Source organism: Dipodomys ordii, unplaced genomic scaffold, assembly GCF_000151885.1.
Source record: "Dipodomys ordii isolate 6190 unplaced genomic scaffold, Dord_2.0 Scaffold37, whole genome shotgun sequence".
In the NCBI taxonomy this organism is placed as follows: Eukaryota; Metazoa; Chordata; class Mammalia; order Rodentia; family Heteromyidae; genus Dipodomys; species Dipodomys ordii.
The window spans coordinates 12,751,877-12,768,017 of NW_012267253.1; the positions used below are offsets into that span (position 1 = coordinate 12,751,877).

The 16,141-nt window shown below is 40.5% G+C and overlaps 1 pseudogene; it reads left to right on the forward strand.

The window, feature by feature from the left end:
- The first annotated feature begins 9,690 nt into the window (after positions 1-9,690).
- Positions 9,691-14,601, forward strand: LOC105986830 (annotated as a pseudogene).
- The last annotated feature ends 1,540 nt before the right edge of the window (positions 14,602-16,141 follow it).

Here is a 16,141-nt window from a genome sequence, read left to right on the forward strand (position 1 = left end):
AGGGATGGGAAGGGGAAACAAAGGAGGAGGCTGAAATGCTTGATAAGAAATGTACTCATTATCTTGCCCATGTAATTGTAACCCCTCTGTACAGTGTGTTCACAAAAAATAAAAATAAAATAAATCAAGCTATTCATTAATAGAGTACTGATCTCTGAGTTCCTGGATGCTATTTCCCATGCCTCATTTTCCCTGGTCTATACCATCTCACTTCCCTGCCAGGAAAAGTATTTCATCTGCCAGTCATCTGCAAGATCTGAGCCTTGAACTTCAAGGAAAACAATTGACTGTACAAGGACACTAAAAGAATGTCCCACCATCTTTGACATTCAGACCACCTTGGATGTTCTTCTGGGATCCTCATGAAGTAGGCTACCTCAGAAGATTCATGGCTCCATCCTTGGTGATGTGCATCTTGGGTCATGGCACTACATTGTCCTAAGAATTTATCTTTTGAAAAGAATGGAAGGTAAAATATAATGCTCCAACAGGACTGTATGTTAACATTCTCCTTCATTTTGCAGTGTAATGTTAATAAATGTCAGATCTTTTGAACATAAATGAGCTTTTCTAAAAGGAAAATACACACTGGATCAAAAAGCAGTAGATACCAATCACTTGACCATTTTTAGCCCAGGCCAGGACTCACGCTGCAGCTGAGTGAATTAATTGAAGAAGACTGCTGTGTACTCTGGACATATTTCACTTAGCAAGAATTGCCATCTCAGCATTAGAAGATATGACATTGAAGTCCTAACTGTGACCATCTGGGCTGGGAGACATTAAACATGTCAACTTATTCAAAATGTTATACTTAGTAGGACAAAAATATCTGAAGAGAAATTCAATGTTTTATCAAACTAAAAAGAACTAGAATCCCTCAGAACACAGAGTAGAGTAAAATGATGAATTCCTAGAAAGATGTGTTTCTATGCTTAGCTGAGGCAGGTGAATTGAATTAAACAATCAGGAAGGAAAGTGAGAGTGGTGGCATGCTGAGGTACACTAGCAGGGAAAATAAAACCACAGCTGTTAAGTCAGGTGTGCTGATGCACACCTGTAATCTGACAACTCAGGAGGCAGAGGTAGGAAGATCAGCAGTTCCAGGCCAACCTGAGCTAAACAGTGAGACTGTCTCAGAAAGCACAGCTGTTTTAAGAGTTGGATTTTTACCAAAGGTGAGGGAAAATGGAAAGTATTCGTGTTGGGATGGTCACACCGAGTGTTGGTAGGGAGAGTGGAGAGCGAGGGACAGATGGAAAAGGCTGTTCGGTGAGTTCTAAGTTAGAGTGAAGTTCTGGTGGGCTGTTGCACAATATACTTCAAAAGGCTAGAAGAAAGAATGATTAGTGATTTCCACATTGACATGAAAAAATGAGCCCACACCTGTGGCTCATGCCTGTAATCCTCACCACTCAGGAAGCTGAGATCTGAGGATCACTGTTCGAAGCCAGCCCAGGCAGGACAGTTCATGAGACTCTTATCTCCAATTAAACATCAAAAAGCCAGAAATGGAGATATATCTCGAGCAAAAAAAGCTCAGCGACAGTGCCCAAACCCTGAGACCAAGCCCTGAGACCAGCCCTCCAAAACAAATAAATAAAACATGAAGAGGTGATGGATGTTTTAAGAGATAGCCACATCTACCCTGATTTAAGCATCACATGTTGTATACTTATATGGAAACACTGCATAGATCCTAGAGGCCGATAAATGCATTATAAATCTAAACCATTTTGTGCTTTTGTGAGAGATAAAGTAGAAAGTCCAATCCTGAGTAATGAGGCCGCTCAGCTGGATTTCTGAATGACACTTGATTTGGGTGCTACAAACTCTGCTGAGCTTTGGGCCAGCTCAGCCTGGGAGAAATCTTAGTGATATAAAGCACCATGGCATTAGAAAATGCCCTGGACATGCTCCAGAGATAAGACCCAACATTTAACACACATAACGGGAAACACAGACCTTGAGAACTCCACTCTAGCGAGACCACTTCTTGAGAAAACCAATACAACCCAGAGCTGTTAGCAGACTCAAAAGCTTCCCAAGTGTGTGGACACCTTGGTGAGGAGCTTCTGTGGCTCATGACAGAATCCTTAGATTATGCATGGGAAATAGGACAAAATGAGATGGAGTTTTGAGGCAAGAAGGGATTGGAGGATAATATTTTTTTAATGTGTACAGAGCAAATTAGATGTTTTATGGGAGACTCCCATTCCCAGAAGAGCAAGTCTTTCCCCCTGGCCCCTCATTATGTCAGATTGTATTTTCAGAACCTATGTGAAGACGTCACAACAGAAAAGAGGGAAAATTGAAGTCCGCCTCTGCTATCGCTTGACAAATGGCTATCCATGAGTGGTCATTAAAACAAGATGAAATTCTCAACTTTCAAAATCAAAGGCAAAATATGAATTTCTCACAGCAGATATTGTGATTGGATTAGCTGAATCTTAGTCTAAGTGAGGATGAAGGTCTCAAATCTGACCAGGATTAAGGAAGTAGAAGGTAGAATAAGTGTAGAAGCAAGACTCAGGAATCACTAAGTCGCCATCACCTGGGCAAGACTTCAATGGAGTGCTTGTGGCCCCCAAATACGTGTACTACCAGGCTCAATCACCTCCATTCCTCACAGCCCCAACTTGAAACATGCGTAACTTTTCAACAATAGGCAGGTGAGTTGACTAACAAATTGTAATAGAGTGGTATCACTTATACCACACAAAGAACAGTTGACCAATATCTACCAACAACATTGATAAATTTCAAAAGCATCATAGTAATCCATCTCAGACTTAAAGCAGACTTAAACAACTTTTAGCTATAAGGGAGTGTGACTGTAAAGGAACCTGGGGGAATTTTGAGGGGGTGATAGACATACAAGTGTGTGTACATGTAAAAATTCACGCTTATAACCTGACACCAGTGGCTCACATCTGTAATCCTAGCTATACCAGAGTCTGAGATCTAAGGATTACAGTTTGAAGCCAGTCTGAGCAGGAAAGTCTGTGAGACTCTTATCTACAATTAACTACCAAAGAAGCCATTAATGACATTGTGGCTCAATTGGTATAGTGTCAGCTTTGAGCAAAAAAGCTCAGGGATAGTACCCAGTCCCTAGGTTCCAGCACCAAGACTGTCATGCACACACTCACACACACACACACACTTCCATTCCCTGTAATCCTAGGCAGGAGGCTAGCCTGGGCTACATAATGAAACCCTGCCTGTAAAAGCAAAAAAATAAATACATAGGTTTAAGACAAACATACTCATTCCCTACCCTCCTACTTGTAATGCTGAATGCCGTTTGCCCTGGACAACTTACACCTTGATAAAAATAAGCTATGCATTTTGAAATCAGTTTAGTTGACTAAATTGTATTATTTGCACTGCTTTCATAGTGTTAACATTCTTAACAGGTATTTCATTATTTCATACCAGGCTTGTAATAAAAGCAAGTGTCAGTGTGTAACTAAATGCAGGCCAGTTCCAATCAGAAAAATCATAACCTCTCTTTTAACTCTATTGTGAGTTATTATATAGATGTAGGATTTTCAATTGCATTTAAGTTTTACAAGTTACTTATACAAATCTTATAAAACATGGCTTTTCTAGGCCTGTAAAGGCCTCTGTTGCTCTGTGTGAGCAGGGAAAGCCCTGTTTGGTATGTCTCATTTCTCCCTAGGACAGGCCTAGGAAGGAGCTTACTGTAGACCCAGGAAGAAGCTTACTGAAGGCCCAGGAAGACTCCAAGAAAGAGACACTTCCATTTGGAAAAAGATGTTCAGTATACCAACCATGACAAAGAATTTATTAACCAGGGCTGAGGGTGTGTCCCAAAATGAATATTAGGAAGTAGGTGGTAGGGAGTCAAGGGGATAGGAGTAGACAAATGAAGAGAGGAAGGAGGGGATAGTCTGATCTTCAATGTACTTGAAATTAGGAAAATTGAGGGCAGGGGTTGGGTTGGAAGGAATGGAGAAGAATAATGCAAAGAGATGACAGTGATCAAGATGCATTTTACTCATAAACTGACATGTTGAATTATAACCCCCTTATACAACTACTTAAAGATAATAAAAATATAATTTTAAATATATATATATACATATATACTCCTAGGTGTGTATGTATATACTCAAAGGAATGAGTGCATGGATCCTCTAAAGAGCCTTACAAGGATGGTCAATGTATCTTTAATAATATACCAGCTGCAGATGAAAATGTTCAATGGTGGAATGCATAAATAGTTTGTGGTATGGTAAACCATACACTTGTGCATCACAATGAAAATTAATGAACCATTGACATTTGCAACAACACAGATGAATCTCAAGATACTGTTGAGCAAAAGAAGCCAAACTGGAAGGAAGACGTACTACAGAATTGAGCTTCTATGAAATTTAAGAAAGACAAATCTCTAGGAAGAGAAGTCAATATAGCGGATGTTTTTAGGCAGACTGCCTGAAGAGCATGATCATACCTGCTAGCTCCCATCTGAATCGAAATCAAGGAACCAGAGATGCGAACTTGAGGTGTGCCCTTTATAGATAAGTGGTACCTCAGCAGAAAAATAGAGACTCAAACTCTGTAACACTTAGAATTTACACAATGTACTTCCTGTGGTCTATTGAGTTATCTTGAAATGCTTACATTAAATATCTTTTATTGATTTCCCAGTCATCTTTTTACAATAAAAATGTACAAATAAATTTTTTTCCTGCTCTCCAGGAATGTATTTTAAGAGGAATGGATTCTTCCAAGTGGAGAACACCAGTCAACTCTGGTGTGAATGCTCAATACAGAGCTGAGACACAGGAAGCACCAAGAAAGTTTCTGGAGTGATGAGAAAATGTAGAAGTTATTGCAACTTCTTTGGTAGGGAACCATATCAGAAAATGAATACTTCAGAGCATGTGAGTTGAACATCATATCCACCTTCTATAGTCTTGAGACACAGACCACTGACTGAACCTCTCTGGTGGATATTACTATTTGGGAATGATAGCAGAACTCATGGTGAGCACTGGGTGATCTGAATTCCAAGTGGCTCATATCCCTGATAAATGGTGCTTATGTTCTGAGTATCCACACCAAACCTTGGCACATGACTCTCAACCAGAGGGAAAGAAAGGATTTGAGCTGGTGACGAACCTCCAACAGAAGTCCTCAATACCAATCCTGATTTTATAGTTCAACTTTGTGCATCATGGATACTCTGCCATATGCTTTTACTAAACTCAACACTGGCCCTGGGCTTTTTTGCTCAAGGCTAGCACTCTACCACTTTAACTACAGTTCCACTTTCAGCTTTTTGGTGGCTAATTGGTGATAAGATTCTCGTGGACTTTCCTGCTCAGGCTGGCTTTGAACTGTCATCCTCAGAGCTCAGCCTTTAGAGTACATAGAATTACAGGTATGGGCCACTGGCACCCAACTTTAGATGTTATTTTGATTATTAATAAAAAGAAAATGTAATAATAACATGACTTTTTAAAATTGCAATTGCTAATTTTTTTTCTTTCTGCACTGGAGTTAGAAATCAGGGCCTTACTTGGGGGTGTTCTACCCTAAATCTCACTTTTAGCCCTTTGATGATTATTTTTGAGATAGTCTTGCTTCTTACCCAGGCATCCACCTCCGATCTACCTGTTTTGGGCTTCCTACCATAGCTGAGATGACAGACTCAAGACGCTATACCCTAGCTTCTTCCACTGAGACAGAATCTCACTGAATTTTTTATCCAGGCTGGTCTGGAACCACAATCTTCCCAGTCTCAAGACTTTCACAAAACTAGGATGACAGGCATATACAATTGAAAGCAGCTACGGGTTGGAAAGGGAGTTTTTGAGAGTTTTTTGGCCTGGCCTCAAACCATGTTCCTCCCATTCTCAACTTTTAGCTTTGAGCTTTAATTATTTCTAAAAAAATGAGAATGACATTAAATTCACAAAATAGATTCTTTAACCACCATCACAATGACTCCATTTTATAAGTATTAAGAAACTATTGGTGATTCTGGATCTTCACTAATTTTTTCAAATAAAAATGTCCCCTCCTGTCCTCACTTATCCCCTCCTGCTGTAGCCTATGAGTTGCAGCAAGGAGAGCTCAGCTAGGCTTCCAAAATCTTCCCACATGTTTTGCAATGAACTGCTCTGGGCTAAACCTTTCCAATCACTCCCTCTTTCTCTACTAGTCAGTGCCACCAATACTGTTTGATTTTTTTTTTTTCATTTTGGAACTTAGAGAAAATTAGATGGCAATTATATAGTTTCAGGTAAATATTTGGTTCTACACCTTGCTACCTATGGAGCAGGTCAACTGAAAATACTCATTTTCCATACATAAAGAGTAACTTCTGCATATGCTGTGATTAAGTTGTTGTCTGGTTTTCAACATCCACCTGCAGTTCCAAATAAAACTTCTAAACAGATGAATGAATGCTTTTATGGAACAAACAGAAGAAGAAAATACCCTAACCAGGCTTTCCAGAATTCCCCAGAGTCTCCAAATATATGACTTGAGTTCAGTGACAAACATAACCAAATTTATGTACATATGTAGGTATGTAGGTATGCATGTATGCACGTATGTATTGTTGGTCCTGGGGCTTGAACTCTGGGTCTAGGCACTATACCTGAGCTGTTTTTTTTGCCCAAGGTTAGTTCTCCACCACTTGAGCCACAGCTCCACTTTTGACTTTTTCTGTGATTAATTGATAAGAGTCTCACAGACTTTCCTGCCCAGGCTGGCTTTGAACCGCGATCCTCAAATCTCAGCTTCCTGAGAAGCTAGGATTACAGGCATGCACCACTGGTGCCCAGCCATAGCCAAATATTAAATAAGGAATCGAGACACTTATTTAATATCTCTTAAAGCTCATTCTCTTTAGAATGCTACAGCTTATCTCTGCAGAGTAGGGTACATAGGCATCATCAAGATTCCCTTTAGGGTGCTGAGACATTTAGACTCAGACCTAGCTAGAGCTTGTTCACAGTTCTCAGTTTGTATTCCCAGATTTCCTTAACTCCCTTGACTTTCAGAAGACCACTGACTGACCCCATCTACTCACAGTAGGACTAATGCCCTCTGCAGTTCCTGCCAGTCACAGCACTCATGATGTTTCAAACCTGGCTTTCAAAGGCAAAGACACAGTATAGCAGAGGTATGTCTAACACCCTCTATGACTGTAAATACAGAAGCAGGACTGATAAAAGGAAAAAACAATGTTTAAGCATTACTCAGCTCATCTAATTTGACAAAGTAGAGGTTTCCATATGACCCTACTTTGCTCAAGTGGCTGGTTACTTGAAATGCTGGCTTATCAAAATAGCATCTGTCAATTATGGCCACAAAAGATGCATTATCATGTCTGTCTTCTTCCAGTACCAAAACTAATTTTTAGGGTCTTAATTTTTTTTGATGGCTTGCAAGTTACAGGTTTCTGATGAGCACACAATTAAACAAAATTTTATATTGGGAGCCAAATTTCACCACGTTGTAGTGATAGCAGCTGCTATGCATAAGTCGGGGGACTTGAACAACACAAATCTGAGTGTCTGTGGTTTATTTGTTTAGGAAAATGGAAAAGTAATAGGCCAGACTTATCATCAACAGGCTAGGACTGTTTATTTCCAGAGAGGGTCATAGAACTATGGGCAGATTTAGAAATTGTGCAAGGGACTGGATTTGGGGATGGGCTTACATAGGTCTTAACAAGGAAGCAGAAAATAAAAAATGGGCTATGTAGCCACTTTGGTTGAACACACACTTCATTTCTCATAGGTGAATTTCTAGGACTAGGCATGGTTTTAACTTTATAAGAAAATATGAACATATCTAGTTTTGAATGAATATGTCCCAGTTCCTACCACAGACAGATTTGTTGTTTTCTTTTTAAATCTTTAAGTAGTTGTACGAAGGAATTGCCATTCACCAAAGCAGTTTATGAAGACAGTGCATCTTGATCAATGTTTCCCCTTTCAACATGCTTATCCACCCCTCCCAACCAGCCCTTCCCTTATTTATCTTAATTTTAGATTATACATTGAATTTTTTGCAATTTAACAAAGCAATTTTTGTGTACAATGCATCTTGATCTGTGTCATCACTTCAACATTTCACTTTCCTTTGATCTACCCCTTCCCTTATATTTCTCAATGCTATGGTATATACAATGAATTCTTGCCTGCATTCCCCCCACTTTCCCCTTCATTCTCCTGCCCTTCTCCTTTTGGCCCTCCCCTCCCCTCTTGCAAGTACTCATTTCCTAGTACTTATTTTGTTGGGCTTTGACTTAGGCTTTTCATGTGCATGCTGTTCCTATGTCTTGAATTCAAAGCCACACACTCTATCAGCCTTCTGGCTCAGGGTTGATGCTGTACTACTTGAGTCACACCTCAGGTGTGTTGTTTGTGCTGGTTAACTGAAGTAGACTCTCATGGGCCTTTCTGTTCAGACTGGCTTAAAACTAAGACCCTCAGAATCTCAGCCTTCTGAATTGGATAACAAGCATGAGACACCAGCACCCAACTCAACAGACATATTGCAAAGACAATGCATGATAAAATATTTTATTTGCTTTTCTATTTCACTCTGGCAGTGAAATAGGGTAATCAGGTCTGGCTGGCACCATCTTGGCCACATGGTAGATGGTAAGGTCTAGAGTCTTGTCTTCACTATGGGGGAAGGTGAAGCCACCACCTCCCAGTTGAGGGGTATGTCTGAATCCCTGAAGGCAGGGGCTGACAGGTTATTAAACCTGTCAGTCCAGTAGCAGGGACTGGGAGTTTCCTGTGATCCTGCTCCCTGACTTGACCCTACTTAGGCCCGGACTGGCTCAGGTGACATTATAACATACTACATGTCTTTGTGTTGGTGTCTTGTCTCGGGTCTCCTGGCTCTTCTCTGGTCAATATGGAGTCCCAATTCAGCTCTCCACTGGAGCTGGATTTGAATTGGTTTGTTGGTATTATTTTTGTTCTTTCTTTCTTCTCTAGCCTTCATGGCACAGTTTCCTAACAGTGTTAAGTGTATATTTATTTGCTGGCTGCTGGTCTTTGAGACAGGAGTCCACCATGCAGTTGCCAGCCTTTTAATAAAGACTCCAAGATTTGATCCTTCAAAATGTGGCTTCTCTGATTTCTCACCTTACAATATCAGGTAAGTTTGGTTGCAGAAGCAACCACTGCCAAACACTGGCAAGGAATCATTGATTCTGCTTAAAGAAAATAAGGAGGGGTGGGGTTTCAAAAGGAGAGTTAGCTGTCCAGCCCATCCTGCAGCAGCTCTGTCTCTATGGAGACATCACTTGGGGAAAGAACTCAACTCCTGAGTCACCTTGTGAAATTAGACAGCTGGAAATATTTTGTCATAATAGCATTTGCGTTTAGCAGTGAAATCACTGCTTTAAAAGGGAGGGTGGTGAAAATTTATATTATAAATATAAATTTATGTTATAAATTTATATTAGTTACTAATGTGATCTTGGACAAGCCTTTTGCTTTGTTTCTGTTTGGGGGATCTAGAGTTCCCCAAGGTACCTTGGATGGTCCTCAATGACTGGCATTGGCATGGGGTAATGACAGTTGTACAACTGAACCAGTTCTGATGGTGTATAATCAGAAGTTCTCCTTGTTACACAATTAAGACTCAGGTTTATGTCGCTCTCCTCCGGCAGCTGGCTTTCCTCACTCGGACTTCAAGATGGGGAAGTCCTTCGCTAACTTCATGTGCCAAAAGCACTTCCACCCCGCCTCCAAATCCAACATCAAGAAGGTATGGATGGCATAACAGAAAATATCCTATGATAAAAAGAAACAAGAAGAATTAATGCAACAATACCCTAAAGAACAAGAATCATATGATAACAGATTGCTTATGGGCGATGAACATGTAAAGAACAGCCTTAACTTCATGTATGAGCCTCCACCAGGAGCTAAAAAAGAAAACAAATAGAAAGAAGAAACAGAAGGAGAGACAGAATACAAATTTGAATGGCAGAAAGGAGCACCATGAGAAAAATATGCCAAAGATGACATGACCATCAGAGATCAGCCCTTTGGCATTCAGGTTCGAAATGTGAGGGGCATTAAGTGCCACAAATGGGGTCATGTCAACACAGATCGAGAGTGTCCTTTGTTCAGTCTTTCTGGAATTAATGCAAGTTCAGTTCCTACTGATGGCTCAGGCCATCGATGCACCCCTCCGAGCTAATAGCTGAGATGAGAAACAGGGGATTTGCACTGAAAAGAAATGTACTGGGGAGAAACTTGACCGCAAATGATCCATCACAGGAATATGTTGCAAGTGAGGGTGAAGAAGATCCAATAGTGGAATTCTTAAAGTCACTAACAACTAAACAAAAACAGAAACTTCTCAGGAAATTGGATATACATCAAAAGAAAAAGAAGAAGAAAAAGAAGGATAGAAGAAAGAAGAAGTTACAAAAGACGAGGAGCAAGCACAAAATAATAAAAATAAATTTTCCTCTCTTCCTCCTCCTCTTCCTCTACTGAGACTTCTGAAAGCAGCAGCGAGAGTGACAGTAAAGAAAAGCAAATAGAAAAGAAGAAAAAAAAAGAAAAACAAGTATATAGGAAATAGCACCAATGACTCTGAAGAGGACAAATCTAAGAAGAGAAAACTTTATGAAGAACTTTCTAGCAGTCATAACAAAGAAAGTACCAAGGAAAAACCTAGGTTCTTAAAACAAGAGAGTTCTGAAGAGAATAGCAAATGGAGCCATTATGATTCTAACAAAAAGTCCAGATGCCGGCATCACAGTCCAGAGAAGAGAGGATCTGAAAGAAATGGGGGGCTCATCAGAAGCCGCAGCAGGGAGGAGAGAAGATGGAGGAGGAGCCGCAGCAGAAGTCCGGGTGGTTTTAAGGAAAAGGAGGCAAGGCACCAGCGATAGCCAGTCCCCATGAAGAGCAGAAGAAAGCCATGGCACAGACATGTGTAGAGGAAGAACACACAGAGAGCACACTGAAGACACAGACAGTAAAGAGGAGCGTGACACTTTCCTGAGAAAAAAACAGCCCCGTTTTCTTATTAAATATCTCTAGCAAGGGCTGAAGTATGGACTATTGTATTTGTCATTTTAAAAAAAAGCTCTTAATTTTTCATCTGTGCAAATTATCATTTCAAGTACAAAGATTATATGAGTACCATAAGAATGAATTTTGCAAATATTTGAAGTCGTCTATTTGTGGGCTTTAGAAATATTTTCTGTTGGAAATCAAAGAAACGTTGGACAAATGGGATTGCATGAAATTGCAGACCTTCTGCATGGCAAAGGACATAGCTAGCAAAATCAATAGAAAGCCCACGGATTGGGAGAAGATCTTCACTAGCCATACAATGGACAAGGGTCTCATATCTAAAATATACTTGGAACTCAAAAAATTAAATCCCCCAACAACAAATCTCCAAAGAAACAACTGCCCAATGAATAAGTGGGCTAAAGACTTAAAGAGAAACTTCTCTGAAGAGGAAAGAAGAATAGCCAATACACATGAAGAAATGCTCAATCTCCCTAGCCATAAAAGAAATGCAAATCAAAACAACATTGAGATACCACCTCACCCCAGTTAGAATGGCAAAAATCAAGAACTCTAATAACAACAGATGCTGGAGGGGATGTGGACAGAAGGGAACCTTACTGCATTGTTGGTGGGAGTGTAAACTTGTTCAACCACTTTGGAAAGGAGTATGGAGGTTCCTCAAAAGACTCCACATAGAGCTCCCCTATGACCCAGCAATCCCACTTATGGGCATTTACCCAAATGATCACAAAAAGACCACACTAAAGCTACCAGCACAACTATGTTTATTGCAGCATTATTTACTATAGCTAAGATATGGAACCAACCCAGATGCCCCTCAGTAGATGACTGGATCAAGAAAATGTGATATGTATATACACAATGGAATTCTATGCCTCCATCAGAAAGAATGACATTGCCCCATTTGTTAGGAAATGGAAAGGCTTGGAAAAAAATTATATTAAGTGAAGTAAGCCAGGCCCAAAGAAACATAGGTCCCATGGTTTCCCTTATTTGCAATAACTAGTATATGTCTGGGACAAGCAGAAAAGGTCAAAAGCTATGTACATCTGACCAGATAAAATGATGTTAAGTGAAATGAACCCCAAGATAGGGACACAAGTTTTTTTTCTTTCTTTCTTGCTATTGTTTCTAATGTATTTATAATGTACCATGTGATTTTTTTTGTTTCTTCGTATGTTCCTTCTCCGTGGTATAACCCCTGTTTTCACTGTATTTGATGTTGGTAGCCTGCATCTTGTATATACACTTCTCTAATTTGGGGAGAGGAAAGGAAAAAACAAAATGCTTAAATAGGGATACAGGTTGACCCATTGTAACAATTAGATGTACAAGACACTATGTTGAAAAAACGAACTTTACAATTTGGGGGTGGTGTAGTGAAAGGGGAGGGTGGGAATGTAGTTGTGGAGATGGGAGGGAAGCAATGGTAGGGGGAAAACAAGGAGGTAACAATGCTTGATAGGACATATACTCATTACCTTGCTCATGTACTCATGTTACAGTAACCCCTCTGTACAGTATTTTTACATTTTAAAACATATTTAAAAATAAATAAAAGGGGGCTGGGATGTAGCTCAGTGGCAAAGTGCTTGCCTAGCAAGTGAAACATCCTGGGTTCGATCCCCAGTACCAAAAAAGAAAAGACAAAAAAAATACAGTTAAAAAAAATAAATAAAAGGGCTGAGGGCATGGTTAAAATAAATAAAAGCTATGTGCTAGCTCCATTCAGGGCTACAAGTCTTTGAGACAGGAATCCCTCGGCAGATGCCAGCTCTCCAATAATGTGACTTCTCTGTTTTCTTGTGACTGAGTTTCCATACAACAACATGTAATCTGGCACTACAAATTGACAGGAGATTCCCATGCTGTTCATTCCAGAGACACTAATAAATACTTCCAACCAGAGGAAATTGAGCCTTCCAAAAAGGACTATCTGCCAAGAACACAAACTTTTCCACAATAAATGACTGAAATGGGAGAAGAAATTCTTGGCTTCAGATTAAGGAAGGTTCCATGATCTCCCTACTCCCTAAACTCAAGATGGGAAGATGATTTCTTCCTATTTGTTTCCTTAACTCTCAGAACTAGGTTTTGTTTGTTTGTTTTTGTCAGCCATAGGACTGGAACTCTGGCCCTGGGCGCTGTCCCTGAGCTCTTCAGCTCAAGGTTAGCACTCTACCACTTGAGCCACATGAGCACTACTTCCTGTTTTCTGATGATTTATTGGAGATAAGAGTCTCACAGAGTTTCCTGCCTAAGCTGGCTTTGAAGAGTGATCCTCAGATCTCAGACTCCTGAGTAGCTAGGATTACAAGCCTGAGCCACTGGCACCAGCTTGTTTGCTTTTTTTTAATTTACATTTCCAAGAAAGAGCTCTTTTCTGAAGAATATCCATGCTGAAGTGACAGCATTGAGCTCACTGAGATGCCACTGTTCACTGAATGAACCAAGAAAAGCAAATGGAAATGAAAGACCTGTCTTCAAAGAAACGCTGGCATGGATCCTTCTCACTTCGGCTCTCTGAGCTGTGCACATCCACCCGCCCACAGTCCATTCACCAAGGCACTTTTCTTTCCGGCTAGATCTGTAAGGGGGAAAGATCTACTTCTCCTTCCCAAGGTGTCAAACTTCGTTGTTACTAATGCCTCTGAACCTGCAATCACTTGATGAAGCTAATGGGTAAAAGCACTTAAAGTGTTGGGCTTTGTGGTTCCATCATCATAATCTATGTAAAACAAGCCAGGCCCAGCTCAGCCTGACAAGCTTTCAGCCTATTATTATTTGGGGTTGATTTAAATTACAGGCTTGTCTAAATTTATAATTTAGCCATCGCACTCAGCACACTTTCCTTTTCTCTTCAAACTAACCCCCCAAGAGAGACATTTACAAAATCTCTTTCTCCAGGCTGTCAAATGAGAAAAATGTCAAGTGGCAGGGGTGGCCAGAGGGAGGGGTTGAAAGTGTACTTAGAATAGTAAGCTGAAATACAAATGGAATTGCACAGCTACCATTCTTTACTGCTTTGTCAATGGATACCGTGTATGTGCTCATCCTTGTTTTAAGGTTCCTATTAATCCTGACATTGCACTAGAAAAAGTAAAAGGCAAACCCCAGATCATCCCTCCCTTTCTCACCCCTGCCTGATTAGAGAAGCCCTGAACAACGATTGAAGCTAGTGCATTAAATGTTAATGCATTAGCTAAGGAGGAAGACTGTCACTTCAGATATCCTTCTTTGGAAAAGAATAGTACTGGTCTGGGAGGTCAGCAATATGGAAGTATGTCAAGTTTTGGTAGTTAGGGCTTAGGCTATTGAAAACGTACATCCCTGAAATTACGAATGATGTCAACCTTACACAGTATTTCAATGAAGCAAACTATGAAGGACTCTTGAAAAAAAAATGACATCCTTAGTGTATGACATCCTTAGTGATTTTTGTCCAGACAGTAGTTCATGAACCTGAACCCAGGACCAAACACTGTGCTTGGTGCTGGTAAGACAGGGACACAGCCTCAGTGATGAGCAGAGGCGATGGGCATACAACCAGGAATTACAAAAGATTCTGGTGAGTTTGGTAGGAAGATTGTGCATCTTGCTCTAAATGAGCAGGAGAAAAAAAAAAAGAGACGAAATTTTTACCTGGTCAGGAGATGACAGGAAAATTGTGAACATCTCAAAGCAGAAGATGACTGCGGAATGGATTTTTGTTGTTTTTGCAGAACTAAAAGTAAAACCCAGGACCTAGGGACTATTGAGCTACACCCTCAGCTCTTGTGGCATGGAATTTTAAGAATGAACTATTGCTGGGCACTGGTGGCTCTAGGCTGCAATCCTAGCTCAAAAGGCTGAGCTCTGAGGATCACAGCTAAAGCCAACCCAGGTAGGAAAAGCACATGAGACTCCTGTCTCTTATAAACCATCCAAAAACCAGAAGTGGCACTGTGGCTCGAGTGATAGAGCACTAGCCTTGAGCTGAAGAGCTCAGGGACAGCGCCCAGGCCCAGAGTTCAAATGGACAAAAAAAAAAAAAAAAAAGAACTATTAATGCCTGTTGTGGTAGTTCTCACCTGTAATCCTAACCACTCAGAAGATGGCGACCAATATGATCAAAGTTCATGGTCAACCAGGGCAAAAGTTTTCAAAGACCCATCTCAGCCAATAGAAGCTGAATATAGAGTCACTTACTACACACATATTCTCCAGCCTGCCACATAACCATTCCCTATAATAGTTGGCTTATAGCCCATTTATGATTTGGCTTGACCTTATTTGCATTGTTATATAAGGAAATGTTTCTCTATAACCATTTTGTTACATAGAGGGGCAGGCAAGAGACAGTGAGAAGTTATGTGATTACCCCCATCTGCTTTGCTTATTATATGACCTGCCTGGCTTGCAAAGGCTAGATTCCTGGATATGTAGCCCCTAGATTCCTGGATATGTAGCCCCTGTTCTAGAGAGAGACTAAAAGGGATAACAAGATATCTTTTTTTCTTAATAAGTTTTGGGGCTTTAATGGGCTTTGGAGTGTTAAGTGCTGTTTGACTAGAGGATTCAAGACATTTTAATCCTGTCTTAGACTCTCTGCCCTGTGGTATTCTTCAGAGATAAAATCTCCTACAAGACAAGAGAAAAGGGAAAGCATGACCATTTCTTGACTAGGGGTCGGGCTTGTTCCCATCACCTTGTTTTTATTAAACTGAGCTAAAGTGCAAGGGTTTGGGATTAACATAGGCTGGGTTTCTCTGGGCCCTCTGCCCACTGGGGAGGTGACAAGTGGTCCTGACAGTCCTACAGAGTGCTTCCGAGAAAAAGAAAGCATAAACTGGCCACACCTGGGTGGGGAAGGCAGGCTCTGATTCAGTTTACCAGCTGGAATATATTTGTGGACATAGTCCTACCTTTGTGTGTGTGCTGGTACTGGGGCTTGCACTCAAGGTCTCATGACTTTGCTTAGTTTTGGGGGGTTTTTTGTTCAAGGCTGGCATTCTATCACTTGAGCCCCATCTCCATTTCTGGCTTTTTGATAGTTAATTAGAAATAAGAGTCTCCTGGTCTTGTCTGCC